General features: G+C 37.4%; 1 long non-coding RNA gene across 2 annotated transcripts in view; it reads left to right on the forward strand.

Moving 5' to 3' along the window:
* LOC124174104 overlaps positions 1-14330 on the forward strand; it is a 200735-nt gene that overhangs the window by 26857 nt on the left and 159548 nt on the right. For both annotated transcript variants that reach the window (XR_006868861.1, XR_006868860.1), the window contains exon 2: positions 3580-3730. This is a non-coding gene — a long non-coding RNA (uncharacterized LOC124174104). The remainder of the gene's footprint in view (positions 1-3579; positions 3731-14330) is intronic.

Here is a 14330-nt window from a genome sequence, read left to right on the forward strand (position 1 = left end):
AACATGTGAACTAACGATATTGCCAGAAACAGATTTTCAGGCCCATTGGGGATCACAATTTCATACCCGTGATCTGGGATTTTTACCTTTTCATGCACAGGAGCCAAGTTAAGCCACTCATTTCTATTTTTAATCTAAGGACTAAACAGGAAACGTGAGCAAAACAGTTACTTCTCCGACAATTTGGGCGATTCAATGGTATGTTCAATGAATCCAAATATCCAAATGAATGCAGGAAATAGGCAAATGATAAACATTCAACAGTTGTGGGCGCTTAAAAATTCTTTTAAAATATTCCAGATCCAATTATTGCAGAAAAGTACCAACATTTTTAGACTTTTTGAAACTTGGATAAAGAAGCACCTAGTAATTTGAACCAATGACCGAGCATTCACTAGCTGGTAGTATCTATAGCGGAATGAAGAGCCGCGTCAGACTAATCTTGCGACTACTGAGTTATGATGATAATGTGTACATGTTAGTGACAAGAATTCCCCATGAATGTCAATATAATGCAGGTCACAGTGTGATAGAGATATAGAAAAAATATTATGAAAATTGGCATTTAATACATTGACGTAAATGCGATTGTTATAACATAACTGAAATTACATATGCACCTGTATTTATGCGTCGTCCAGTTCACGACGAATAGAAATATTTCCGCTTCAAAACAAATTTATTCGCACTATGGCTTTATTTGTTTCGAAAAAATAACTCACCATTCCATCTAAAGGTCACGAAAACGGTGAATTACGGAAATAGATATCGTAATTAAAGTTTTGGATCGGCTCATTTGGAAACGACGAAACCAGAAAACTAATAAGCCGGAGTGTTTTTCTACGAAAAGTTCGGAATTTTTTTTCTTCCACGACAGGCTTCCTTCCTATCGCGGGACTGGTTTTATCCATTTCTCAGAAACTAGCCGGGATTCCAGTTTCGTTTTTGAGTTAAATGCACCAAACAGGATGTCAAACGAGACTGAGGCAGGTCATATCGCGACCACGTGAAACCGTTCGTCTGCACCTGGTCGCTATACTACGCCCAAAGTTGCGCAGGCATGACCTGACGATGGAACAGTTGTCATCACGTTCCGCGCACGAAGTGCAACAACCCCAAGCCCCGACTACCCCAAGATATTTAGACTTCGTCCCGACTTAACATTTCCGCCTCACCCTGATTAGTGGTCAAGACGAAGTTTTTCTCTACCTGCGCTTAATCAAAGCTTGCTCGGCAGACTAATTTCCGAGCTGAGCTTATTTCACTTTTTGTATCATCTTTGGTCTTAACTTAGCAGTTGATTACACTTTATCATCTCGTGAACCTATTAGTGAGTAGAATTATTTGGAGTAAATATGAAATACATGCCATTCAAAATAAAGTTAAACCTAATTTCTTTCTATGAATGGCAGATAAAATCTAAATTAACACTCATTCCTTCGAAATTTTTTATTAATATTGCTTAATAAAGAAAACTCTAACTTATTTCTCTTCCATTCAATTCCATTTAACTGAATGGAAATCAGTAATCGATGTTTAAAAACTATGTTTATGAGAAGTGATGAAAAAATCTCAGCTTTGGACGAATCGCTTTTCTACGATTTAATTAAGGCATATATTTTTTTCATTAATTCCTTATAACCAGCAGAAACTTGCAACTTATGCAAAATTTGTGTAGTGAATTGATCTCTAGTATCTCAACATGGTCTGACCAGTGTATTTTAATACTTTGACGGCAGTTGTGGCCATCTTGCCCCGTTCGGATAATTGTTTTGAGCAAAATCCTCCCCTGAATTTACGCCAGAAATCGTCAATTAAGTTTCCATCAATTTCCAATTTCCGTTTTTCAATTACAGATTTAAGTTTTTCCGGAATGGTGATTTTTACTGAAATATTTAAAGTGATTACGATAAGTTCAGGATATAGCCTTATCGTGCATCTGTATATTGGCTCAATAGATAGTTATTTTTTGTTTTGAATCAATTCTAAAAATTCAATTCCTTCAAAAAACGTATATTGCAATGAAATTTGTATTACTCCTAGGTTGTTTTTACGTGAGATATATTCAGGGCGTGCCGCTTGTCACGACTTTATTTTTGACAACATAAGAGAGAATAATATCGATCTCGGGGGCGGTGAATTTAAGACATCGTAGCAATAATACCAATTTATATTTTCAATAGATAAGATTAGTTATATTTCGGTTTTCATGGAAATCTCTTTTCGAGTGGCATGAAAGTTTTGGAAGCTTGTACACACTTAAGATAAAAGAATACCAAACACACATTCCAAGAAAGACTAGTCATTTCCAAAAGTGCCTAAAAACAACAGTGCTATAGAGAATAGGCAAGGAGGCAGATAAGGAAAGACATTCTACTGGAATGAATCAGAGAGTGCTATGAATGCCGACCTCCGAAAATGTCTTTGTGTCGCAAATGAATGCAATCGGTTTGACGTCGGTCGTCCAACCTGCGTTTCAAATTCCAAATATTCGAGCTATTTCTGGAATGAAAATACAAATTGACTGCACTTCCGGTTAACAACGTAATACCTTCTTATCTACGGGATGAACTTATCAGTAGCAACCAAATCTAAGCTCATATTTTGAAGATGGCCATATTCTTGGAAATATGCAATTTCTTTAGAAGGTTTATTATCTTTCCACCAGCCCATTCATATATCTCTGACGTAATCGGAATATTCCTTCCACCGATATTCCGAGAAAACTTGTTTTAGACAAGAAATAAAAAATATGGACACTCAAAAAACAATTTTATCATGGAGTTATTATTATCAGTATCGTGTTAGTCGGCAGCAATTTAATTTTCAATCTCGTTGAAGAGTAATGATTACAACGTGCAAACCACATATCTTACATTAGAAGGCAAACTCTTTGGGTTGGAGTACTTGTAGGAAACATTTATCATTTAAACAAAGGACAGCAAATGGTATCTTATCAGGTACCCAACTTACAATCAAATTGATCTCGAATGGAGTGGTATGGAATAACTTATGGAATACGTGATTCATCGAGAACCAATAAGAAAAACACTTTACATTTCCACAGGATTATTTAATTCACGATCACGGTTTCAACGAACAGTCCACATCGTCAGGTGAGACGCCTGAGACTTAATTGGGGGTGAGCTCTATCTTAATCTATCAAAACCATCCTTCGGGTTGAATCACTGCATAAGCGTCCGATAAACGCAAGCACAAATATGGCAATACATTTATCTGCTATTACCATATACAGTTTGAAATGGAACAGTTAAAAATATAAATGTCGTTAATCAACTTGAATAATAAACGTTACTGTCATTCACACTCCAATCGGAGTTAAAATAGCTTCCCTGTAACTTTTCGAATAAATCAGTGAATTTTTGCTGGGAAAAGACCGTCAATTTTTGCTGTATAATTGACATCCTTGTTTGCAGTACACCACTGGAACACGATTTACAGCAACCTCAATCTAGGATATCGAGTAAAAGGAGCAATATATTTTGTTATACCTCGATGAGTTACATTTAAAATACCCTTATTAAGTCCTAAATATTCTCACTTTTTTCCTTTCATCAGGGATAACAACGTGGGATACCTCCTACTACAATTGAAACGAGTTCCACTGCCAGAGTCATGATGGAGACATCATGGAAAGCTGAAACAACGAATCAGGACCAGCCTCCATCGACATGAGGAAGATTTTTGATCCTGTTTGACGGGAAAAATGGTGAGTGTGACATTGTTTCATAAGCATTGGTGACGGCTGATCTCGCGAAATCAAGTGACACATGAACAATGGCAATGCGATGAACAACTCTTGCTCGACATTCATCGGACAAAATCAGAGTCGTTTGGTAAGAGCTGCCTTCGAAGAAAATCATAAAAGACTATTCGTTTCTTGCATAATCTCAATTACGTAAGTTAATGTTCAGTTTTCACATAAATTATTAGCCTCCATTGAGATGAATTATCGTTATGTGAAAAGAGATTACATCAAAATTGGTTCGATAAGTAAAACTTACGATTACTTTCAACTTTAATCAAAACTGGAGGCTAAAATCTGGTGGAAATACTTCATACTTATTGAATTTTTAAATTTTTAATTAAAAATTTAAAAATTCAATAAGTATAAATTTAATGAATTATATAAATTTAATTTAAAATTAAAAATTAAAAATGTTAAAGGCCGAAAATGTTCTCTAAAAATGCGATTATTTGTAGTGTACGGATAAGAGTATTCCAAAAAGCATAACAGTCGGCTTTTTGGATAGCTTTACAAGAAACTATCCCGAACAAGAATAAAACTAAGTTTTTCTGAGAGAAATCTAAGTTTACTACATTCATTCACATGGCCAAGCATGACTACGAGAAATTTACAGCTCGCGATTAGCATTATAATTCACAAAATCCATAATGATGAAAAAAATGTACATATATCTTTTTGTAGTCTCGCGGGGTCATTAAATAAAATGCCCTTAAAAGATGAGTTGCGAAAATGTTTATCAATTTTATAAGATAACAGCGGAAGAACAAAATCATTTTTCCGCATAAGCTTTGGTCGTTTTTCCCCAAGGAGATTTATTGAGATTATAATAATCAATAACTCCCCTATATTTTCATTGCATTCCTTAAATTTTCAAATAATGATTGTATCGGATTGAAAGTAAGGCATACACATAAAATTTGGATGAAAAATTATCATAACCTGAAGGAACGAAGGGTATTAATAATGTCGAACCTACATTAAGTTAAGAATGTGAAGTAAAGAAAATGACACCGATGCAGAAATATTTAAATGAAGGCGGCAACAAAGAAACAGATCTATACTATCACGCCAACTATTTGCGAAGTGAGAACTTCGATGACACACTGGAAAAAAAGGTCAGGAGCTCCTTCGAGGAAGATAGGTGATAAAGCAAGGATTATTTCTTGGAACGATTATCAGAGCGAAAGAGCCATCGCCATTTGCTGGCACGTATCAAGCTCAAGTTGGTCAATCTGAAGTACGAGTGAGGACGAGAAACCAGGAAATAAAAACGTCATTAAAATTGGACATTTTACCTTGTTAACGCGTCATCCTGTTGCCACACCTAGTCTCCCATTCTCGTTGACTTTCCAGCAACCTCTGCGGTCGGTCAGAAAATCTGACAGGCTATCCTCGAAGAGGAAAATGCACTAATTCATGTCCAGATGAAAGACACCAACGTTCCTAAAAAATGAAAAGAGATACATGACAGTTCGCAAAGGGAGTGGAGCAGAGTTTGAAGTTGAATCGCAAATAGATTTTACAGAATTTCACACCTGACTCCTATCCAAGTGAGTGAAGTATGAATCACGCAGCGCATTTTTATTTCCGGAGAAACTAGTGGAAAAATGAAGGTCGGTTGAATTATTGGTAACAGTAAGATGTAATAGGAAATCAGAAGAAAAAGGGTTTCTTACTGGAAAGGCACAACAACTTTGTGAGCAGTTAACGGCATTTTATCACCGAATCCCCTAAATACAATAGAAGCATTGGCAATAAATGTCCCTTTTCTCTCGATCCATCTCCATTTCGATCACATCATTTAACCTCACTATTTTACCTTATAAAATTCAATTTCATCAATTTCTTAACTGGTTAACACGCCTGACTGGCAATCGGGAGATTCGGGTTCGAATTCCGGCAAAGTCAAATACTTTTTCATGGCGAACTTAAATCATTATAATACACAGAATCTTTTAGTACAATTTTTCTGTGAACGAGTAAACACCGAAAGAGCTCACTCTCATTGCATGCTTTTCCGAATGAAATCTTTGACATCTAATTGCGCGGAGAATCAATAGATTGATTTTTTATTTCACTGTCATACAGGTTCTCCAGAATCTCTCCAGCATAGCTATCTAAAATGTTAAATGTACAAACCGAAAATGAAGTAACGCCAGGTAAAATATCGCTTATGCATATTCTAATTTACGAAGCTCAGTTTCAATGTATTGCATCATTATCAGGTGATGAAGTAGTACATAAAAATACTGGTCGATAATTAGGTAGGACAAAGCCTCTATCTTCGTCGAAATTCACCAGAAACGCCTGATATAGTAACTCAACTATTAATAGCAATAGATTACATGGCAACATAATCTAAGGAAAGAAATTTCCGGCCCTGATAATGGTATTTATGATCTCGGGGGAAGGAGTGAACTATGTCTCCCAAGCGAACTCATTGGGTGGAAGAGACAGGGTCGTGCATCTCTGCCCTCCCAACGAAAATGGAGTACCAATCGCTCATCCTAGGTCTCTATCGCCCGAGGCAGATAAAAAGTATGATATTTTATAAAAAATGACATATAGAATAAAATATGAACTAATAACAAGTTTTTTTATAAACTTTAATGTTTTTACATCATTATCCTAGCAAAATATTAATTTTTTAATGCTAAGATTTTCATGTATAATGTATTATGACTTAAAAACAATTATTTTTCGAGGAAAATTTATTTGACAAGATAGCAATGATTTTAAATGTTTTAAAATTAGAAAATACTTGATATTTTTAAATATTGCTTTGCTAAAATGATTTTCGCCTCAATTTCAATGGGCAATTAAGAAGCATGCTTTTGAAATAAAATTTTCTTTCAAAGGAAGTAATGTTGAATGTGGAAAATAAAAACTTCTTTTCATCTTGAGATTTACCCCTGTTTGCCACCGTAGTCATGTATTTTTGAAGATGGTGGAATGTGGGTTTGGCTAAGTATTTTCCGCCCCTATCGAAGTGTCTCCAGGGGTGGGCGCCCTTTCCCTTCCGTCGAAGACGGGGCAGACATCGTAGTCGAAAAGGATCGAGCTGACGCCGACACTTCTTTGGAGCTACCGCCGTCGCGGGTAGAGAGACCGAAATTTTGCAACCGCAAGGTGTTTTTTTTGTGTGCGCGCTTCCCTTCCCTCGACTACTGAGTCTCGTCGATCGTGGGAATCGCCGAGATCACCGAGAACAGCAATTTCGACGAACGGGCGGGGGAAAAATATTTATCTCACACTGATTCCACAAAAAATTCGGAAGCATAAAAAAATAAATAGCGGAAAAAAAAGAAAATCGGAACAAAAGCGACGGTTTTTGGGGAGGAGGTGAAAATAATTCCGCGGAATCGTAAATGATCCGACGAATAATACCACAAGGAGTGTATTACGAGGAATCACACGGGCCGATGAAAATTCACGCAGTATTGAGCGATAAATGCACCTTGAAAAGAATCAATTGACTCGACGAGAACTGAACCTGGCCCTTATGATGAATCTGGTCCTAACTGATGGCATAAGGAAGAGTTTTTGTAGGGTACAAGGGGACATGGTACTAAAGTTTCACGTTTACTGAAGGTACTCAAAAATAAGGTAGTGCTCATAAAATGGTTCAATTTTAATCACAATATTTATTATTTAATATTTCATCTATCGTCATATAAAAATAACCTCTTCAGAAGTATTTGGTAGTTAAACTGACACTCTTGTAGAGGACAACCAAAAAATTTAAATCTGTGTAAAATTAGGGCGACGTTTTTGGAGAAAGGAGTTTTCAAAATATAGCTCACCGTAGTACTCAATAGTCTAAAAATGATTGTCGATTATATCTCCTTATTTTTGTATAATCAGAATTAAGAATTTATAATGTTTTTTTGTTGCCATACCTTTAACTTTCTCTGCAATATTAGGTTCACTCAACCATTGCCATGAAAAAGTGGTTCCGTAATTCTGGCACGGCAAGAGAAAAAACAAGCACTATCTACAGCACAGAAAGACTTCCTATGGTAGTAGATTTAAAAATTTTCACCCAACTAGACCGATATTAAACTTTCCGTCACTATTTTTCACACTTATATATTCTCTATCAAGTTATTTGAGCAGAAAAACGAATCCTATTTTCCACTCACAACTATTTTTCATAAACGCACACAAGCATTTGAAATAAAATAAAAACAGAGATACGGTAAGAGTGTTTCTACTTGCGATGGATTATGATGAAGGAAACTTTAGAAAAGACACGAATTTTCCCTTTGTCAAGTGGTAGAGTCTAGTATTTTTAAGTCTTAAGGCCGCTATGCCCGGTGAATGATCATGCGAATGATCATTCAGAATGACCACATGATCATTCACAGGATCATGCGCGCAAAATAGGACATGTTATAATTTTCACTGAATGATCATGCGCATGATCATGCTGAATTTCTGCTTCATTCCTTCTCTTTCAGAAACAAAACAAAAACAAATTGTAGAGGAGCTTAGAATCTTAGACTGTCTCAAATATGAACACAGTGGATCGCTACAGCAAACTTCAAGAAAGAGGGGTAACTTCTTGATGTACCTACTCTTCCCATCATTCCTTGACATGAAATTAAAATTATGATTGGTTAAAACAGGTTGTCGCAACTTTCCGAATGTGCACGGACGCCAAAAAGATAGGTGACATTCAAGGTGTCACGAAGCCAAAAATTGATCCCCTCAGCGCTTGATCATCAGAAAGAAAGCGAGGATAAACATTCACTCAAGTGTAATTGCCCAAATAATCTAATTGATATCGCACAATAGCCTCAAAGTTGGAAAAAAGGCTTGAGTACATTTTTATGCTAGTAATACTAATTAAATTTGCTCAATCAAATAGAAATTTATTAACAAATAAAACATTAATTAAGTAAAACGGCGAGTAACTGATTTCTTAATAAATTCAGGCCATGAAAATAAATGGAAACTTAGAGAAAATTACTTGTACGAGAATAGTTATTTTTTCTGTAACATTTGTCTTCACTCAGACATTGCAATTAAAAAGTGGTTCCATAAGCAGTTATGGCATGGCAAGAGAAAAAACACAATTCCATGGCACCGAAAGATTTCGTATAGCTTTAAATTTTTTCATCCAACCAGACAAATATTAAACATTCCTCGAGTATTTTTCACAATTTAATACTCTTTATGTATTAATTCGAGCAGAATAACGAATTTTATTACTCTAGTGAATAATATTATTATCCACTTAAAACTATTTTACTATAATTTTTACACAAACACAAAAATTTGAAATAAAAAATTGACATGGATAGTTTGGACAAAATATGTTGAAATCTAATTAATAACAATTAAATTACAATATAATGCCAAGAGATGCCGTTTTCATCCTAGTACTAATTGATTGCATGATTTTATCACACTTTCCTTATAAAAGTATATATTGATTCCTTGAAGTTGGATGTCGCATGATCTTTCAGATAAAATTTGATAAAATATCTTGATTTTGCACTTAATAGATTAGTATTAATTGATTGCATGATAGACTAGTATTAATTGATTGCATGATTTTATCACACTTTCCTTATAAAAGTATATATTGATTCCTTGAAGTTGGATGGCGCATGATCTTTCAGATAAAATTTGATGAAATATCTTGATTTTGCAATTGCTAAAAGAATTTTTTATTCTTTAAAATAATTTCGGCGAAGAGTGAGTTATTACAGAAAATACAAGTAACTTCAAGGATTTGGTTTTTATGTTCATCACGTAGTGGTTACTTATTTTGCTTCAAGCAGCGCAATTGTACGTGCGTAACGGAATTTATGATTGCTTGCGCACCGACTTCTATAGCAGGGACGGAAGAGGGGCTTGCAATTTCTACTTCTTCTACCCCACCACATAGTCCTATGAATGGTTTTTCTTCGGAGACCGAAAAAAAATTGCTCGCTGGTCTGCGATTTCGTGCACCTTCGTCGAAGCTCAAAAATCTAGGCTATTACGCATGAACAGAGCCCAACCTGTTCGCTGTGCCACTTACAAACTCGGAGAAATTAACTCCATTTCAAAATGAAGTCGTTTCTCCGATGAGACGAACGAGGTGGGTGGAGAGGGGCGTGAGATTATTCCGTGGAATATGTCCGAAGGATAAATGCGTACGACCCATATTTATTGGTCCGGACAAAGGAAGCCTGAAAAATCAGCTCGATCGTTGGGATTTCAGAAGGGCGAAGAATTATTTACCGAGCCACCTCATTACTCGGTAAAATGTGTTTATTTGTACAAGGGTTTCAGTTTGGTCGCAAGCTCAATTCCTTAATTTTTCATGGAGGAGTTTCGCGGTGCTCCGCTGAACAAAAACAGTGGGGAACTTTTGGGCGAATATTGATTCTGGAGACGATGTTGAAAGGAAATAATTCCCCGAAATTCGAAAGAAGGCATAAAGAGGATTTTTTATCCTCCATACCTCTGTACGATGCCCTTGGACAAAAATACACAGCCATTTGTTGGCGGATGAATTATTAAAACTTTTTTTTTCAATTTATCCACCGTATTTTTCCATATTGATTTGAAAAATGTTTCCACTTAAAGCTATACATATCTGATGATACAATTTGAAATTAAAATGGTTTAAAATTTTGGGACATTATTTGAGCTACATTTTAGTGCGACCATTTTGAGAAATATCAGGCCATGCTACGTAATAATAAAATGATAGTACCTACTCGGATCTATGCTTTCGATTTGAAAGGAGTAAACAGCCGTTAAGGTCTTATTTTTAAGCGTAATTCCCTCAGAATTGCTCCTGAACCAAAATACACTCTAGCAATTGTCCAAAAATGCAAATACTAGCTAAGCTCATGGGATGTTGGAGAAGTAGAAGTGGTATGTCCCGATTCCTACCCTGATAGAGGAGTTGTTGTTCAACCAATCGTAAATTCCATCATTCACTTATAGTTGCTGCCTGTTTTATATGGCATCATTTGCTCAGCAATCCAAACTACCTTTTCCGGTAGTTTCCACAAGTATCCTCAAGGAGAAATGACGCCTCAGAAGTTTAACTGACTAAAGCACTCGACTAGAAATCGGAGGATACAGGTTCGGATCCCGATCAAGGCGAATGATATTTTCTCTGTGGATTTTTTGCACAATTTGTGCATGGCGGCTGACTCCCGTAAAGTTATCACCGTGGCTAGTCCCGGTATACTTAGAACCAGTAATAACTAATTTTTTGCAGAGAAAATCATACAATCCAATGCCCGCCCACGTGGCGGATTCGTGGCCTTTACCACTGAATCAACGTACGGCTCTCCAACGAAACCTTGGTAGTATATGTGTCCAGTTATCCGCAATCGTGATTGAATGAAAAAATAAGACTCAAGACTCATTAGCAAGAGTCCGTCATTATACAGACCCGATCGGACCGATACCATCACAAATCGCCACAGCATCAATGATGGAATAAAAAGGTAAAAAATAAATGAAATTCGATTCGGAATCGGAATGAGATTTGTCATTTTTGGGTTCCCAATGAAACTACCAAAGAATTCTCCCTCGTTCCACTGGGTCAACCGCGTCGATTTTTTTCCTCATTTTTTTATTCATGGCGCCGAGCGAGAGACGCCTGCGAAAGAAATGTCGCGAAAAAAAATTGGAGGAAGAGAAGAGGCAAAAAAAATAGAGATGGTATAAAAGAAAAAGGAATTCGGCATTCGATCCCTCTACCGAGACCCAGAACGCACTCCATGGATAAAAATAGCCTCGAAATTTTTGGCGCGAAGGGGAGAGGTGCGGGGAAGTATATGAGGGAGAGTGGGGGTCAGGGGAGGCGGAAGGGGGAGGAAGAGGGTACAGGGGAAGGGGGGAAGTTTAAGGAAGGAACGGGAAATGAAAATCAACCACAACGGGCCAAAATTGGAGGAGCAAAAACGTGGGCTCATATCCTATCCGATTGACGGCTGGTATGGGGATTATATTTCTGTCTTCCCAAACCTAAGCCACACGCTTTGATCACAGTTGTATAGTATGTTCGTATTAATTCCCATCTATTGTATGGTATTTGGAGGAGGCGACCGACAGCTCAGGTCATTTACGCCATGGCTTTACCAAGCTGCAATCGCATTAAAACTCGCGAATATAACTCGCGCAATGTAATGCTAACTGTTGGCTTCAAACGTATTTTATTTGGCTGAGAATGAGAAAAGTATCGTGCCATTTTAACTCTGCACCAAGGCTATTCTAAAAGAACATAAATTTCGTAAAAGACATACAGGCAAATGAAAAAAATCAAAGAAGGACAGGTAGAAAGGAAGAAGGCCAAGGGACGGCCCCGAATCAGTTACATTGGACAGGCTATAAATGATGTAATAAAAGAGAAGAAATACGTCGCTCTGAAAAGGCTAGCGGATAGGAGAGAGGAAGTGGGAGCTGCGTCAAACCAATCTTAGTATTGTTGACGTATGATGACGATGAGACATGCAGATACTTCATTCACACTGTCCTCTTTTGTATCAAAAGCACAATATTAAATTTGGTGGTTTGAGGGGATACTTTGTGGACTTTGCTGAACATTTTGGATGAATAACTTTAACTTCGTTTTTTCCTCAGAATTTTTTTTATTAAAACACCACCATGGTATCGATGGTAAACATAATCTTCTGGTCTGGTACGGTATTTGGAGGAGGAAAACCGACAGCTTAGGTAATTTGCCCCATGAGGGAAGGGTTGGTCAGGAAGGGTGGAGAGAAATCCGGCGTCGGCAATAGCCAACTCGCGCCAACGAAAGGCGCCAAGGGGGCCACGGCTTAACGTTTAATCCGACGGACGGAGTGTTGCGCTTGAAATGTCCTCCACATACCATTTCGGGCAGTCTCTGTGAATTCTCTGCCACCGACGGGATTTGAACCCGAGCCCACGCGGTGGGAAGCTAACACTCTTGCCACCACACCAACCCGATCCCCCCTATATATCCATCATCTATCTATTCACTAATGCATTGTTTAAAACACTGGCGGATTTAGCGGGGGTTCGCAAGGGTCACGACCTCCCCACCAAATGTTACAAAAATGTTATCAAGGTTTTATTAATATAATAGTTTTCGTATCCTTAAATGTCTAAAATTGTTCAATTTCATCTTTATTTAAGAGGAAAATGGAAATTTTAGGCTACCCAATGTGTAAAAAATTGGATTTTAAATAATATTTACGCGGGAGAAAGTCCCTCTCTCCCGGGAGGTTTTCCATACTCGACGGACCCAGGTCATGAGCCCCCCCCCCAAATTTGTTGCTGTATCCGCCCCTGGTTTACAGACGAGTCCGGCAACGGAACACCTATGTTAATTGTTTGTGCGTTCGACTTGGTTAACCTCTCAAGGAAAATTAAATTTATTCCATGGAATATAATGATATCCGAATGATTTTCTCCCGCCCTTGATCTATAAGAAATTTACTGGTCGAAAATTATACTTAAAGACTAGGTTCAGCCAAATACTTTGCCCAAATCTCCCAATCCATCGACAGAGGTACCTGCAAATAAATTGTAACAAAACTCCTTTTCTCGAGTCTTATATAATGAATATTGACAGTCATAACAGGGACTAACTACCCACAGAATTTAAAAAATCTAAGAAATCAGAAAAACTGAAGAAAGAGTTTTGTAATAAAGTGGGGTAATTTTTGCCCTCTTTCTTATGCAGTTAGTTATGTCCTAACCTAAACCTAAAGTTATGACCTAAAGTTATAGCCTAAAGTTATGACTTAAAATTAACTTGACGTATAAAGCAGCATTAAACATAGTTCAGTGACATTTATAGTTAAAATTACACATTAGATACGATATGACGATGCGATATGATATCAATACGAGTCTGTAATTGACCCAAATAACTCATTTGTGGTGGCGTGAACAACAGTGATGAGTTAAGCTTTTGGGTGACAAAAATTGAATCAGCATCATATAATTTTCGCAATCATATTAGTAACACTCATAGGATGCCTCCCCAGAAAAAATCGACCGGCGGTAATAGGAATTGGAAAACCGATGAAATGCGATCTATCGTAAAAAATATGAGTTGCCTTTACAGTTCTGTTACCAATGCAATATAATATCGGAATACATATTTCAAACAAACAAAACTTTTTTGAACAACAAACGCAAATTGATATTTTAGAGAGGGATCGACCGGAAACCCTCACGGGACTAAAAGGTCAAACACGATCGACTATCGGGCCAAGCCACACATGGATATTTGCACGAATAATATAAACGCGTCGGTGTTCAATAAACGTGGATTTTTTAACACGGATATGTAGAGGTGCAGCAAAACCTACATGAAATAGGACAGCGGAAAGCCCAGGGGAAATGGTTTCTTTGCCCACCACCCCCTGTCACCCCACCCCTACTTCCTACTTACTGTGTCCCGCGTGTATTATAAACCCCACCCACCTCCACTGCGGTCTCCTCGCGGGTACCCCACCCCACGCTACCTCAACCGACACCGGGACCTCCCACCCCATGCACAGACCCGACTCCCAAAGCTTGTAGCTCTCCATGTTCTAGGTTCTGCGACAGC

This window comes from Ischnura elegans, chromosome 2 (genome assembly GCF_921293095.1).
Source record: "Ischnura elegans chromosome 2, ioIscEleg1.1, whole genome shotgun sequence".
Taxonomy (NCBI): domain Eukaryota; kingdom Metazoa; phylum Arthropoda; class Insecta; order Odonata; family Coenagrionidae; genus Ischnura; species Ischnura elegans.